The 17,508-nt window shown below is 27.9% G+C and overlaps 1 pseudogene; it reads right to left on the reverse strand.

Moving 5' to 3' along the window:
• Positions 1–940: 940 nt before the first annotated feature.
• LOC111639038 lies at positions 941–14,072 on the reverse strand (annotated as a pseudogene).
• Positions 14,073–17,508: the final 3,436 nt, after the last annotated feature.

Consider the following 17,508-nt stretch of genomic DNA (forward strand, 5'->3'; position numbering starts at 1 on the left):
AATATGATATTTCAAAATTTTTATTTATTTATAACATACAAGTTTATCTTTACAGAAAATACAAAACAGAACTTATTTCTTTACATTAATCGTCAGATTAAATATATTTTGTGTGTATTTATTATGTACAGTACGTAGACATTTTTTTTTCTTATAATATAACCGAGAAATAATGCTGATGTAGCTAGCCATACATGGGCAATCAGTATTATGTGCCGTATTTCCGTGGAGAAGGTTTGGGTTCCAGTTTAATTGCATTCGTAATTTTATTTTCCGTACAAAGAAGTACTAACAAAAGGTGCAGTGTCATTAGCTATGCTGCGAATCAAATATACAATATCTTCAGAGTAATTTGCATTTCCGATTTTTGACAGTTTACTTTAAATGAAAGTCTGCATTAACTAATTTAACATGTTTCTTATGCAAAAAACTAATTAAAATTAATTAAAGAATAAAGTTTTAGTCATTGCTTTAATTCATTCATATTTAAAATTAATTTAAAGCTCACTCAAGTAAATGCGGTTATCAATTTTTATCATTTAAATGTAATTTAACTTTGGAAAATGATAAAGCGATAACTATAATGAATAAAACAATATATATAGGGTATTCATATAAAGAATAAAATATTGAAAATTATAAAAATGAATAAAAATTTAACAAATTCTTTAAGTATCAAAGAATATATAGAACTAAGATTGTTAATATATATTATACTAAGAAAATTAAATGAAAGAAATACCTAACAGGAAAATGTGATTGAACTCTTGAGTAAATTTCTGTCTAAAATATTAAAAAAGAAATTTTAATTTCCTATTTTTATCCTTAATATATTCTAAAGTAAATATTTTGTTATTAATAATTATTTAATAATTATACTCCAAAATTTCGAAAGAAATAATAGTAAATCATTAAAGAATTTAAGATAATGATAATTGTTTATAAATTTTAATGACTAGATCATATATTTATAAATTGTAAATGATCTCATTTCTTTTTAAAATGATAAGATAAAGTGTAACATGTATATAACATTATAGTATATACGAAATTTGATTTTAAAAATTATCCTTAAAAGTAGGCTAATGTTGCTATTCTGTTAAATATGGTCACAAAATTATAAACTTAAAATAAGCCAAAATTTTGAATGTTATATTTCAAAGCATATGACTAGAGGGGAAGAAAGAAAGAAAGGCAACAAATTGGTTAGAGAAATGATCATCTATATTAAATCTATAATTTTGACATTAAATTAGCTAGAGGTAAAAGCTTCATTAATAGACTTAAACTGCCTTTTATCTGAAATTGTCTGCTCAGAAAAGCAGACTGGAAACTTCTTTTTCCCGAAAATAAATCCATCAGTAAATCATCGGTTAACCTTAATTCTGAATCGGCTTTTACGTTCAGATCGTTGCTAACATCCATTTTCCCATTTTTGAATGTAATTGCCCACCTTTTAACTTTTTTATTTTTTCCCGTTATTCTAAAAGCTATGGTACCATTTACTTTTTCAAATAATGGTTCTCCTTCTAGTGTAGCTTGTTTGATGCCTTCAAAATATACATCAGATTTAAATTCTGGTTCCTGAGGAGTAACATTGAGTTTACTTTCGGGAATAGTAGGAATGTTATCTTGAAAACCAAGTCGATACAGAGCAACTACTACTGCTCCTCCTAATCCAATGTTATGCTGAAGAGCTATCTTAGCATTTGGTACTTGCCTTTTTCCAGCTTTGTTTCTTAACTGCCAGCAAAGTTCGGCACATTGTGCCACACCAGTGGCACCTAATGGATGTCCTTTAGCAATAAGTCCTCCACTAGGATTTACTACATATTTTCCACCATATGTATTGTTGCCCAGTTCTACCATTTCAGCTCCTTTTCCTATATCACACAATCCTAGAGCTTCATAAGTAATTAATTCATTAGTTGAAAAGCAATCGTGAAGCTCAACAACATTTACATCTTTTGGTGATATTCCTGTCTTTTTATATAATGTGTCAATTGCATTTTTTGTCATATCAAATCCAATCATCTTTATACAACTCTTTTCCTTAAAAGTACTGGGTAGATCAGTACTCATTTCCATGCCTAAAATCTCTACAGCTTGCTTTTGCAAATTGTGTTTGAGAACAAAATCTTCAGAGACTAATACAGCAGCAGCAGAACCATTTGATACTGGACAACATTGTAATCTTGTCAGAGGTTCATAAAGGGGAGGAGAATTCAAAATATCTTCTAGTTTTAGTTCTTTCTTTGCTTGGGCATAAGGATTATTTTGTGCATGAGTATGATTTTTTAAAGCAATTCTTGCAAAGTGTTCAGGTTTAGTTCCATATTTTTCCATGTGCTCTCTACCAGCTGCTCCAAACATTTGTGCAGTTATGGGAGAAGCTGTTAGTTCATGCATGTCAGTAAGTATTTGTAAATGATTCTCTAATGGATTAGCACGATCAGAATATTGTGCCTGTAATGCACCTCTTGCCATTTTTTCAAAACCGACTGCTAGGACACAATTATTTAATCCTCCTTCTATCATCTGCTTTGCTAAAAATAATGCTGTAGAACCAGTTGAACAATTGTTATTCACATTGCATATGGGAATTCCTGTCATTCCGATGTCATACAAAGCTCTCTGGCCGCACGTGGAATCACCGTATACATAACCTACATAAGCTTGTTCAATTTCACGATAAGTAATTTTGGCATCTTCCAAAGCATCAGAAACAGCTTTTGCAACTAACTGAGGATAATCATCATAAGTGGAATCTGGTTTCACAAATGGCGTCATTCCTACTCCTACTACAAAGCAACGACGCTTGACTGCCTTTGCAGGAGATGTATTATATATTTGGGTGGCCATTCTTTCAATTTTTATTCCTAAATAGAGAAATATCATCTCATATTAATTTATAAAATAAATTAATATATAAATTATAATTTTGATTAAAATTTTAGATCAAAGTTAAAACAGTAAAATGTTTAAAAAAATGTAAAACTAACTTTTACATTAAAAAAAAATATGAAATATATTTTATTTTCAATTATTAATATTAATAAAATGGATAATGATTGGCTACTAAGCAAATATAAAATTTTTTACAGATTTTTCTTAAAGGAAAGAAGTAAAATAACAAAAGCCATTTAAAACAATAGTAAAATTCGATTATTTTAAACATACATGTTCATTATTCAAGATAATCATCATTTATAGTAACACATTTCCTCAAATTTGTAATGCATGAGGTATCAAAGTTATTTTAGATGCATTCAATCTTTTAATGAAGAAGAAACCAGATATATTTCGCAATAATTTTCGTAGGGGCGAAGTTTATAATAATGGAACAAAGGGAATTGATTGCAGAAGGATTCCAGTAATGCCTTGGGAATTTCCTAAAAACAGTTCCCTTTTATCCCTTCCTATACAGAAATCTTAAACTTCAGAATCCAACAAAATGTACTGACCTTTCACAGGGTCAGTTTTAGGACAACTTATGCTCAGTTATGCTCTATGCCCCAGGTAATTTTATAACAGCCACAAATGGAAGAAATTCTCATTCTAAATAAGAAATTCGTGTCTTCTTTTCTGAGAATTATAGATTTTGAGTACAATGTAACTTTTTTAGCATTTAATTGTTTTTTTTATGATCATTATTGAGTTATTGCTATGGCTGGGTCTAACTTTTTAATACATTTCAAGACCAGAAATTTGATGGTGCCAGATATGGACTGTAAGGAGGGTGTGGAATAACTTGCAACTTCAAAATTTTAAGTGTCTTCCTTTTCCTTATTATAGTCTTGCATTAAAATAGTGCAAGAAAAAGACAATTCTTTCAGCCTTATTCTGCAAATACATCTCTAAAGTGCTCATAAGATTTCACAATACTTCACTGAATTGATTGGTTCTCCTTTTACATACAACTTTCCGATGCTAAAAATTCAAGAACTAATTAAGTCTATGTAAGGAATGAGGAAATATGTTTACATTTAATGTAACTGCACAGCAATCGTAACACAATGAACTGAGACTTTCCACAATATTACACACTAATGACTACTAAACGGTGATAGGCACATCTTTCTGACCCTGAACCTGATGAAATGCTATATTATTTATCAATTAACCCCTGTTCAAATCCTTGTCAAAATTGTCAAGATAATCAGCTATCTTGATTTAATTTTTAAATAATAAAAATTCATTCACTTTTTAACAAATGAATTTATGAGGAAATTTTAATCATTTCACTCAAACTCATTTTAAACCTGTAAAAAATTTTCCAGTATAAATGATCATCTACTTTTTTATTTGTTTTGTGAAAAATTAAGTAAAAATATTCTGAATTGATTTATTTTTTTCATATTTCCTATATGCATGGTTTCAGTAGAATGGAATAATAATTTCTCAAACCATTGGATTGGTAATGTACTATTTCTCAAACCATTGGGTTGGTAATGCTAGCCAATAAATAATCGTCTTGGTTCATTGACTAGTATGGATCTAGATTGAATACTTTTGTAATGTTTTTGTACTAGTAACCAAAAGAAAATAATTCAATACCAAATTTAATAATTTGATATTTCTGAAATAACCATGTTATAAAGTTTCTCAACTTTATAAAAATTCTTTTTAAATTAGTTAAAGAAATTATTACATATTACATATACTGTAGAACTATCAATAAATTGTAATTAATTATCACTAGCTATATAAAAAAAAAACTCAATTATATATATCAGTTATAAAATTAATTGTATGTACTGTACATGTGTACACATGTTTTTCTACCATACATTAAAGTTATAGTTAGGCTATATATATATTCTTTAAATAGTTCAATGTTCTGCATCTAAGTTTTTGTCGATCTAGTTAAAATCTATTTCTAGAAAATAAAGAATTATTATTATTTTTATAATAAATAAATGTATTAAAATTATATATAATTAATTACATCATTTCTATACATTGAATTTGACTAAGCAAGAATTGTGATGATAAAGTTTTGATTACAATAGCATTACTGACAATTTAAAGTTATATATATCAGATAAACAGTCTGATTGTTTCCTCAATATTTTCCTTGTAATGATAAATATGCAAGTTACATCTTTGATGTCTTTCCTATTGCTTTGAATTATTTAAAATTAATAATAACAACTTCTGCTCAAATTCGCAGTAAAATCAATAGTTTGGATCTAATTTTTTTTTGCAATTATTAACAACTTGCAAAATTTATACAAATAAAATTTCAAAAATACAGATATTAGTCAGTTTAGTTTCACAAGAAATATTACATAATATAAATTATTGCTGAGCTAATTAAACAGATACCTTTCATTTCTAGACTGATAAATATATAACCATGGAGATTAGTACATTAATCTGGACAAATATGGCCGACAATCATGTCTAATCTTAAGAAAGCAATCATAAGTAAATTCAGTTAAACAGCACTCACATACATTCTATAGCAGGGGTGGGCAAACAAGTGTTCAGTGGGAGCCGAAATGTAGGTTTTGCAAAATGCATGGGAGCCGCAGTTCTGTACTTTTTTATTCTGTACTACAGTTCTGTACTGCAATTTTATTATATAATATAAAACAAATATTGAATTTTTTTAATAAACATATTTTCACAAAATTATGGAAATAAAATTGCAAAAAAAAATAATAAAAAGCAAAAATTAACACTTTCAGCAACAGCCACATTTGCCCATGTCTGTTCTATAGTTTAAAAGTGACTATATAAGTTGAACCCTTTTTCTATGTATGTATCATGTGTATTTATTCTGCAAAAATATTTATTTTAAATAAATGTTTAAAATCATAGAATGATTTAAAAATTGCTATTATTATTTTCTTTACATAAAATTTTACTATTACTATATTAAACTATGAAATAATGGAAAGGACAATTTTATTTTAAACAGACAAAAATCTTTGAGGTTTTGATCATAAAAGTAAAAGTTTTTTCTTTTATAAGATAAATTTAGTTAAGAAACGTGATAAGTTTCTAAATATACAAAACGAATGTAATTAAGATATCACCATTTAACAGTGTTTGGAAGGATATGTAGCAATGCAAACTAAACCAAATTTTGTATGCTTCCAATTTTGAATGTGCAGAAGAGATTTGCATAGAGAAAAAAGAAATTAGCTCCAAAACTCACCACAATGGGACTTGTGGTGCTGCAAGAGGCAAAAAAGTATACATCTCATTATGCATGATTAATTGATAATATAATTTTTAGATATAAAAACTGTTTATGATATGTAAAGTATCATTTGTATTACTGAAGATCAGCAGTAAATGACACCTTAAGAAATTATGGTCAAGGTTTTTTGCTGTTTGCAGTGCCACAAATACCATAATGGTTGGTAAGTTTTGGAACTACTGTACATTATTTCTATGAAAATCTTGCTCACATATCTGAAAACTAAACATGCAAAGTTTGGTTGAGTTTTGAATGTTACATATCCACTCAGACAATGTTGAATAGGAGTACTTTAATTATGATCACCTTGTACATATTAAAAACAATTTATTAATCATTTGTTTGAGGACTAAGACAATTTATAGGTTTATATGATGTTTAAAAACGAAATGACACTGTACTTTTGTAGAACTGATGCATTACTAAGGAAATTTACTAGAAAATTATGGCATAACTATGTGATTTAAAATTAATTTATACATTCTACAAACTAAGATCAAGATATGATAAAGAAAATTTACATATTAAACACTATTCAGTAAAACAACTTTGGAAAGTTGGAATAAACAAAATTGTATGTTTGTGTTTTTTTCTTATATCATAAGAACAGCATAATCTCAGCAATTTTTCTTGAAAATTATTAACAATGATGTCATATTTCTGTGAAAGACAATAAAAAATGAATTCAGCTGATGTGACAGAAACACAAGACAAATGTTTTAGCTGCACATAGGTTCCACAATGATACATTGTACAGTCAAATGACCATAATTTCACATAAATAACACATAAATACACATAGAAAGTCACTGCTACAGTTTAGACCGCTCAAAATACTTTAAGTTTCATGTTCTATTCAAGCCTTAAATTTCTTTACCCTAACACCACTTGGTGTTTACATTAACTCTACTACGGGTTGACAACTCCTATCAGAAGTTGCTGTCTTTTTCTCTTCCTCCCTAAACTGAAGTTTCCACTCCAAATCTGACAAACCACTTTAAAATGTTTGATTCTAATATTCCAAGCTAACCGTATATTCCATCAAACTCTTCTTTCAAATCTGTTTTGCTCATGCCCATATTCTTCTTGTTTCACATTCAATGCTTAAAACTTTAAATTTACTTAACAAAACTTCCACAGGATAGCTCCTGGATCCTAACAGATGTTAAAGGATTTTAAGGAAAATTATAAATAGAAATCTCTACATATTTTTTTGTTTTTTTTTTTATTCTTCAACTTTACTTTTTGAAAATAGACAATCATAAAAATAATTTTATCTTTACCACTCTCTTCTATTATTTAGAATAGGCATAGAAAAGAATTAGAGTTATAAAGAAAAGTTTTAAATATGAGTTATGTAATAAAAAACTATATAATTTCCTAACCTTGAAATTTAATTTTTCATTATGTTTGACAGAAATGATTAAAATAAATAATTAATGTCAAGTCTGTACATATTAATAAACTATAACAGTATGAAAACAAATGTAGTTAGTCTGTCAAAATATATTTTCCTTATATTATTTACTAATTAGAAATAGTAACTCACATTTTTTACAAATACTGTATATTAATTGGATATTAAAGGAGTTTATTTATTTGGAATAGACTTGTGATTTCTTAAAATTTTATTTATTTATATGAAGATACATGAAAATGATTGAGCCAGAATATAAGAACTTTTTACCTTTTGAGCATTTCAAAGCTAATACTAAGACAAAAAAAACAATTTGTCATTAAACATAAGTTGATAAACAAGCGCTGATTGAATCATCCTACATTACTTCAACTAGTAATCTATACTATTATATAAAGAGACAACGTATTTTTCGTTTGTGACCACTAACCGTGAAAACTACTGAACCAATCGTTACCAAATTTTAACTGTAGCATCTTTATGACCCCCGGAATGTTTACCACTAATCAAACCTGCAGATTTTTTATTAATTAAATAAAACTACAATGGATTTTTGTCTAGGGTTGGCTTATATGTCCAACAGATGGTGCTACGAGTATGACGCCCTAAGTTTGCTTTTCTGTGAGGATGGACTAAAGTAGATCATCATCTATCTATCTATATAAATAAAAATGTAATGTTCGTTTGTTCCTACCAATTCCTTTGAAATTTTCACACAACGCTGCATTCGAATACGCACGTGTTTTTATATAATATACGTGTCGAAATTCCCCCCACTGGGGGGAGATGAACAGGATTAAGGCTTACCATAAAGAACTCTGCTTCTATTTCTACTATTTTAGATGCGGTTTTTTGTGTTTTTGATTCCGTTTTAATAGGGCACACCAAGAGAATGTACACTAAAAAGAAATTTTTCGAAAAATTTCCCCCCACACGGGGGAAGTGTTATACATTTATACACTTTGAGCCACAACAACGCGTGGTGGGGTCTGCTAGTAAATTATAGTTAAGTTATAGCACTAGTTTTCATGTTGAATACTAATTTACTGAAGTTAATTTATACTTATTTAGTTTCCTGTTCAGTTTACTTTTGATGGTAATAAATTTGACAGTGACACGTAAGTGCATAAACTCTCTAGCCTAAATAAATAGCTATTGATACTCCAGTCATCAATACCTAGACCTACAGTAGCAACAGATTTAGGCTAGAATATAGTAGTCTTGAGCAACATGTGGCCTGCAAGGTCACAATATATCAACTCTAGGACTTTGGCAACATAATTTTATTTTCCTGTTTTCTGCTATGTGCAATCCTAATTAACCTGTTATTCGTAATGAACACTCAAACTAAACTTGACCAGTAAAATATGACAATAAACTATGTATTCTATGTATTATTTTAGTATTTAGTATACTGGCAGTTACGGTTGGTACTCAGCAGCCTTACAGAATTGCAGGTTTTAAGAAAAATAAGAACAGCATAATCTCAGCAATTTTTCTTGAAAATTATTAACAATGATGTCATATTTCTGTGAAAGACAATAAAAAATGAATTCAGCTGATGTGACAGAAACACAAGACAAATGTTTTAGCTGCACATAGGTTCCACAATGATACATTGTACAAACAGTCAAATGACCATAATTTCAAAANGATATGTTATTATTTCACTTCTAATTTTTTTTAATTATTTTTTGAAATTTAATTAGTTAAAATTCTAAAATTAATTATTTTTATTTAATTCTGATCTCAGTTTTTATTCCTCAATATTTTTCACTTAACTTTTTCCTTCTGATAATTCAAACGGAGTAATAACTGAAAAAGTTTTTTTTTTTTATTCTTAAAACATATTATGAAATGAAGCATAACATTTTCATTAATATTTAGGTCAAATCCAGAAAACAAAATGAAAATTACATATATAAGCGCACACACACTCAAAAATACTTCAAAAGACAATAATATACACACTGTTTAGCAAAATTTATTTATATATAATTAAAAAGATTATAAAAAATAAAAATTAATTCATGTTATATGGCTGATATAACAAAAATTATATCTTAAAATTGAAGACTAAGTCTGTTGAAGAACAATCACCATGTATTCCAGAATAAAGTTTAACAACTGACCTTTCTTTTTAGGCTACTTTGTTACCAAAAGTTCTCTCTCACATTTATTTTTTGTCTCATTAAATATTATTTTGGTATATAATATAATGTATAAATCAAATATATATATATATAGTAGATATGTGAAAATATATATGTGAAAATTACTTTTAATTTTTGTCATTTTATAGACAATATAGAAAAATGTCTTTTTAATTAATGATACATACTTTAATTTATGAATGAAAAATTAATCATTAAGAAGTACCTGAACTATTGAATTAAATAAGCTAAGAAAATAATCTTAACTAAAAAAAATATTTAATTGAAGCTTCTTGAAACTGTACAATTGTTAATATAAGTGGTACTCACTATATAAGTAGTGTTTAACTGGTTACTTTTGTTAATATAGTATTTTAATACAAGTAAAACAACTTCAGCTTTACTCTATGAATAAATATTTACAATTAACTAACATTTTCAAGTTAATATACAGTCCTCAAGTTAATATATCAAGTTCCTCAGGTTTGGGGAGAGAGTGTAAAATCCATGCAGGGTTTTTAATTATTTAAATATATAAAACAAACAAAATGTTTGGTATTATAAACCAGATATAGTGTACATACTAAAATGCCAGAAAAACTTGCACAGCAGTGTAAAAAATCTTTAATTATTAAGGTAATGTTTTTCATTGTATTAATAACCTTCCTCAGATCACAACCATAAATCGAAAGATATAGATATGCCAATATAAAAATAGGGAAGGTAATTGATTATTATCATAAAAAATTTTAGTTTATTACATTTTTTTTGTGTTTATGTACAAGGTTTCTGACAAAAAATTAATTTCTATTGAAGCAGATATTTATTGTTAAAATGCAATAAAATATATGAAACATACATGATTAACATTTTAAAACATATTTCACTAATAAAATGACAAATTTATTGTGTCGCAAGGTCACTGGAGATGCTGACGCATCTTTTTTGTTAATGCATTATTGTATTAGCATACAAATGATATAGAACTGGACAATTCAGAAATGTTTCTCTCTCTTAATTTTTTTATATTTTTTAATATCACAGACTGGATAGCTTTAAAATACATTAACAAAACAATTGTAACACTCCAGCAAAATTTTTTAAATTACTAACATTTAAACAAGATCAAAAAGTCCATCTTCGGTCTATACAGAATCAAATTTAAGAAATGCCCTATGACTTTTCATAAAACACATTTCAAAAATTCAAACCATATGAAATGTTACAACTTTCTAATAAATGGAACATTTTAAAAATCTTAAAAATAAACAAATTAATTAAAAATATAAAGATAAATAAATAAACAGTAATAAATAAAGTAATAAATTATGTACCAAAACTCCAGCAAATATCTGTTAGTTTATATAGAGAACAAATGTTTTCAGCAGTCTGAGCCACCATTGTCAGGTTATGTTTGTTTTTTTGCATTTTGAAGTTGTTTGAACTTTGAAAAGCAAAACATAACCTGACAATGGTAGCTTAGATAGCTAAAAACATTTGTTCTCCATACAAAATAACAGATATTTGCTGGAGTTTGGGTAAATAATTTATCATGAAAATAAATGTATAATGATTTATAAAAGGTAATAAACTTAATAAAACTACACTAATAAAAAATCTATTAGTTAAAATATGACTAATATATTGTTTTTTGTTAATGTCATAATCCCAGAATCATCCTTACTGATTATTGAACTCCATAAATTGACTTCAAGGTGTTGGATATATACTCTCTTTATCATTAAAGTTTATGCACCTGTTCAGAGGCCAGTTTCCAGTTATTTCAATATTTTTAATTCTTATAAATTTTGACAATTTTCAAACCTGATTCAAAGTTGGTTAGATCACCTTGACTTCCCAGTGGACAAAATGATCCAACCAACTCAACCTGTTAGAATTGGAAACATTAGAACAACTGAAAACATACTTACCCTATGGATTAACAGATGCATTAAGTATATTTTATTGAGTTTTTATGCATTTTAACTATTGCATATTTATTTATTAAATTATTTTAAACTTCTTCACTTACATTTATTTTAATTTCATTAAATTTGATTTATATTTTAAGATGGAACTCAGAATTATGAAAAGAGTTTATTAAATATAGTAATTCTTTTGACTTTTCTAATTTCATATATAAAATGTCAGACAATTTCTTTTCACTATATACAGTATATGTAATATGGATAACTACTTTTCATGAATTACAATTTTAAAATACTTCCTGTTGATATGCATACAAATAGTCATTAAAATGTTTTTTGTATTCAATTACATGTCTATGAAATATATTTTCATAGAAAAATTTCAAGGTTTAAAAGTTTCCTCTTGTTTTATTTTATACCATAATATAATGGTTGTTTGCCTATATTATATAAGTTATCTGATGTAAAGTAATTTTTCTCAAAACTTTTTAAACATAAAATTAAGCTTAAAAATATCAAACAAGATACAGATGCTATGACTAATAAATGATAAATGAAAATCAAAGATTTACATAACTGTTAATAAATTGATTAATACTGTACAATAAAATCTAAAAGCATATATTATAGACACTCATCATATACTGTATTATCACACTATCATAAAATTATATATGTCATTGAATTCATTTCAAAAACACCTAAACTTTCACAACTTAGGAAAGAATACAGGTTTTTCTTTTTTACATCTAATTACAGTATTTTATAGTAATAGCACGTTATATACTGTATTTCCTCTTTTTCACATACAAATTAATTTGTTATTAAATCTATGATATGCATCTTAATTAACACTGATGCATGACAGCAATCAAAACTCACCATATTAATGTTAAATATATGTAACATTAAGAATTTTATCACAATGCAAAAATATTAAAGTGTCAATTAAAAAATATAGCAGATATTTTAAAATAAAAAAAAAAAAATCACTGTATTCTTATCTACACAGTCAAATGAATTATTAATTAAAGAATAAATGCGAAAGAATCAAATATAATTACATTTTCTACAAATAAAATTATTAATCAAGTATGCTATAAGAAAGATCATACATAGACAATACTTTTAAGTTTCCTTCTACTTTCTAATTTATTTTTTGAAATAATAGGTACGAGTACAACAGAACAAAAGTAAAATACTAATTCAAAATTGATTTTATATATTTTAATTCCAAACAATTATATAATATAAAGTAAAAATTCTTGCAGTTTTCAATTTAAATAAAACCACTTTTAATCATCAGATTTTTACTTTATAATTAATGTGAAATAAAATGTGAATTTAGATATTATTGTAGTTATTGATTCAATTTGCAGGCAATTATATTCATTAAAGGCAACTCTTAAATTAAAATTTAGATATTTACAGTGCAGAATCAGTAAGTAGACCTAATATTTTTTGTTTATAGCATTTTTTTGTGGGTTGCCCCCAAAGAATTCTGTGTTTTGGAAATGTCTATTTAAAAAAAAATAAAATAAGAGAAATGCTCCTTAGTAGGTAATGTAAATAATTACCATTTATAACAATTAAAATAACATTTTTAGCATTACATTTAAATCACTTAACATACGAATTAACGACAAACGATATAATTATTTTGTATTTATGCGATTTCTGCATTAATTTCTACAATTCGATATCAAATCAATTCATCATTTTGATTTTAATAAAGTAATCTTTTTCCTGATATATATCAATTCAAACTGCCTAAACTTTCAAATTTTTCAATTCTTAGGAGTAAAAATAAATAATAAAAAGCATTAAAACTTATCTCATTGTATAAAAATGAAATTATATGAAATATAATATTAAAAAATAAATTAGAAAATAAATACATTCTATTATTTATTTCATAGAAAAAAACTTATTAAAACTGAAAAATAAAATAGTAAAAATAATATGATGATGTTTATCAGTTGAAATGATCTTTAGATAAAGAAGATAATGATGTTATTTAATTCTAACCTCTGTGAAAGAATTAAATACTGTATCATTTACAGATAAGTGTTTCCATGATGAAGTCAAACATCAAAGGTTAATTTTTAAATATTTATATTTACATTCATTAATGCACAATAGATTAATATCTAATTAAATAATAGAATAGAGTACATCTTACCCGTCTCTGTAATTGGATATCTTTAACGAATATGTATTTAATAAGGAAGGACGTAGGGAAAAAGCTAACGAGACGTCATGCAAGCACAACAAAACACCAAGTGCTTAACGAAATTGACTGAACATGTGCACCAAGAAGACAATAAACGCCACCTGCTGAAATAATTCAAAAATTATAGTGACGTCACAGTAAATAATCCAGGTTTCTGGCCTTGAATGAGGAAACAGATATTTATAAATTAATTAAAACGCTTTAGGCTAAAATCAAGTTATATGTAAAAATGATAATATTTAAAAATTATAATAAATATTCTACTAAAGTAATAAAAATAATACATGTTTTGGTGTCCTACTTCATGCTCGCGATTAATTATAACTAAATAAATAATACAAAGATAATAAACCGTAAAAGATGTTAACAATTAAGGAATAAAAAAAAATCTATGAAAAGTGATATTTCGTTAATTAAGGATTTTTTAAAACTCTTTACGCCCCGAGGGCACTAAGAGGGTGCTCTTTAAATTATATACTAAAATATAATTCTAAAAAGAATGCTGTTATAGGTGCTGAAAAAATGGAGCTGAAAACATTCCTGATCTTCGTAATTAATCGTATAAGTACGACTCGAAACATCCTTTTTCGATGTTTCGACCTTGTTGTGACTCAGATGCATAGTATCATGCCTAATACATACCCTAAATGAATTGACTCTTTTTTTTTTTACTAAACATTTGATTTGACAATTTTAAAAATGAACATTCTTAAACAAAATTTCTATAATATGAATAAATAATTTGGTTTTATTCGTGTAAGGCAACGCGGCACATGGGCGACCTGCCGAGGGGGAGATGCTTTTCGAGATGTTTTTTATAGAAAACAGGAACTTGCTTAAACGTTACTAATGTGAAGAAAACCAAAAACTCCACGTGGCCAGTCTTTGAACAGGCGCGAACCCACAACAAATACCAGTGTTCAGTGGTTTTACCTATTCTGCTGACGACCGGATGGCCAAGCGGTCAAGGTGGCAGCCTACTGCTCTGGGGAACCCGGGATCGAATCCGGGCGGATCAAGGAATCCCCAACAAATTTTCGGGAGGTGGTCCGTTTAGATATGTCAGGCCCCGTCCCTCACTACCCGGCCGCCCCATTGTGGGCCTGGCCGAACCCATAATGGGCCTGCTATAAAAGGCCCTCCTAGTGCCCACAGGGCGGAAAGAGTATTAAAAAATCTATTCGGTTATTGGTGGTCCATAAGAATAAATGTGGGAAAGAAATACATTTTAGAAATATTTCTGATTCTTTCTGCCGGGTGAAGTTAGTGACAGAAAATAATTCCATTTGAAGCCACGGAACCATCGTCAAGGTCTCACCCTTCTTCGTGGGTTTTTTGTTCGTCCAGAAACCTCGTAATGTGTAGGTAGCATCCACTTTACAGGAAAAACTGGAATCGCCGCATTTCCACAACAAAAATGTTTATAATGGCTTTGGAATCTTTGTCTAAAACTATTATTACATATTGGAATAATGCATCATCCAAGCAACGAACTACCTGAAATAAAAGAGCGTCGATTTTCCGAATCAATTGGGGACTGGGATTGTTCGTATAACTGATATTTCGGATAACCGATTTATGTACGAAAAAATAGTTTAACGTGTCCGATGTTAAAATTTTTATCCGTTGCGTGTCGCTTCGCGTTGAATTTTCGTCGATGTTAAGCCTAACGAAGACTATTGTATCGTTAAAAATTATTTTTTTATTTTGTACAAACAAAATAAATATATTGAAAAATATAAAAACAAAAAGTTATACTTCAGATGTTAATTTAGTATCAAAAACGTAAAATATTTGAGTAGCCCAAGACATAGCCAAAGATTGAAGCGCCACAGCACTGGCGAAAATTTAAATTTGTCGTCTGGAATTCTTTCGGATGATTGACTTTCGGAAAATCGACGCTCTACTGTAAAATCATAAGTCATCAATCAGCAATACTCTAATTATGGACAGATACTTTCCTTTTGGATGACTTGAAATCTGAAAATGAACAGATTTCACATTAATAATAGCACTTGCAATGATCAAAAATTGGATTTACATTTATCTTTTAGTTGTGAAGGCATCGCCTATCTCGAACTTTTAATATTTAAAGCGAGGAACACGCAATAAGAAAATCTTGTAGTAAAAGTTAAACCTGAAGATGAATTTCCCACAATAAAAGAATTCTAACAGACAATTCATTGCTTGTTCATTGTTACTTCATATTTATTTCTTAAGTATTGTTTTAATTCAATTTTTTTTTCTAATTACGCGTATTTTTAAATAAAATTACTTAAATGTAACATATACATAAATAAATTAAAATAAACTATGTATTGTGTTTGTATTCTCTGTTGTTAATAGAAGTTTTAAATGACATTATTTAAGATTTCTTTAGAAGCAACTTATTTAAATTTTGTCTAGGGCCCGCTAGAGACTTAATTAATCTGGCACTGGGTATATCGAATGGGTTTTTGGAAAACATTAAAAACATTGATGTAAAAGTAAAATACAGTAGTCTCTGTAATCGATTGTGACTGTTTTGCCGATCGCACTTTCAACAAACAACTATCGATCGGCAGACACGTATTGTACTGTACTGTAGCCTACATCAGTCTTGTTACCTGCATCGACCAAGGATAACACGAAAATTTCATGTGCGCTGCCGTGCGAAATGTCGGATTACTGGATGTGTCGGGCTAACGAGTGACGGACTGTAGAAACTCTACTGTAATTCATTATTTTAGTGTTAAGTGTCTTTCTAAGTTTATGTTTTTTTTTTCTTTTTTTTTTTGTAATTTTGATAGCCGAATGGATAAAATAATAGGCAGTGTATAATCCTTACCGAGCTACACGGGAGAGGGAAAGATTGCATATTCAGAATACATGTAAAATGCGCGGTTAGTAGAATCTCAATTGCCGAAACACAGTCTAAAAGAAGAAGAGGATAGAAGAATAATCACCACAATCAATATATAAGTTAAATTAACATAACGAAAACTTTTATAAAATATCCTAAAACTATTTGAGAAGCGAAGCAGTCTAAAGAATTATTCACTAAAACGAACAACTAAAGAATTATTCATGCATTTTGCGTTTCAACTCTTTTTCAATAGCTTTATGGAGTTTCCATTTTCTTTAATAGTAGCATGTTAATGAAAAATGGCCTGTAATATTTCGGCGTAGACGATAGTTAAATTAGAAATGCAGTGTGTATTATGCGAAAAATTAGACGTATATACAAAATTAGTGGGAGAATTAAGTGGACGGTAATGATCTTTGCAAAGAGATGCTAGATCATCTAAAACATTATTAAAAACTATTAATGCTACTTGATACTGTGTGAATTTGTCAAAATCGTTATGCGGTAGTTACAAATAGGATCATTAAAATTATTTACTTGTTCTTCACAATATTCAATTAAAACATCATAATTCCACGGTAAATTGCCTTGATAACTAAGGCATCTCATTCAGTGGCTTAAAGGAGATAACATCATCTTCTAATTTCTGTTTTTTTTTTTACGGGTGATCGACTGAACATTGTATATACGATTCGAAGCAATTTTTCAATGTCCTACATTA

The sequence above is a fragment of the Centruroides sculpturatus genome, unplaced genomic scaffold (assembly GCF_000671375.1).
Source record: "Centruroides sculpturatus isolate CEXI.00-Female unplaced genomic scaffold, Cexi_2.0 scaffold1187, whole genome shotgun sequence".
NCBI lineage: Eukaryota > Metazoa > Arthropoda > Arachnida > Scorpiones > Buthidae > Centruroides > Centruroides sculpturatus.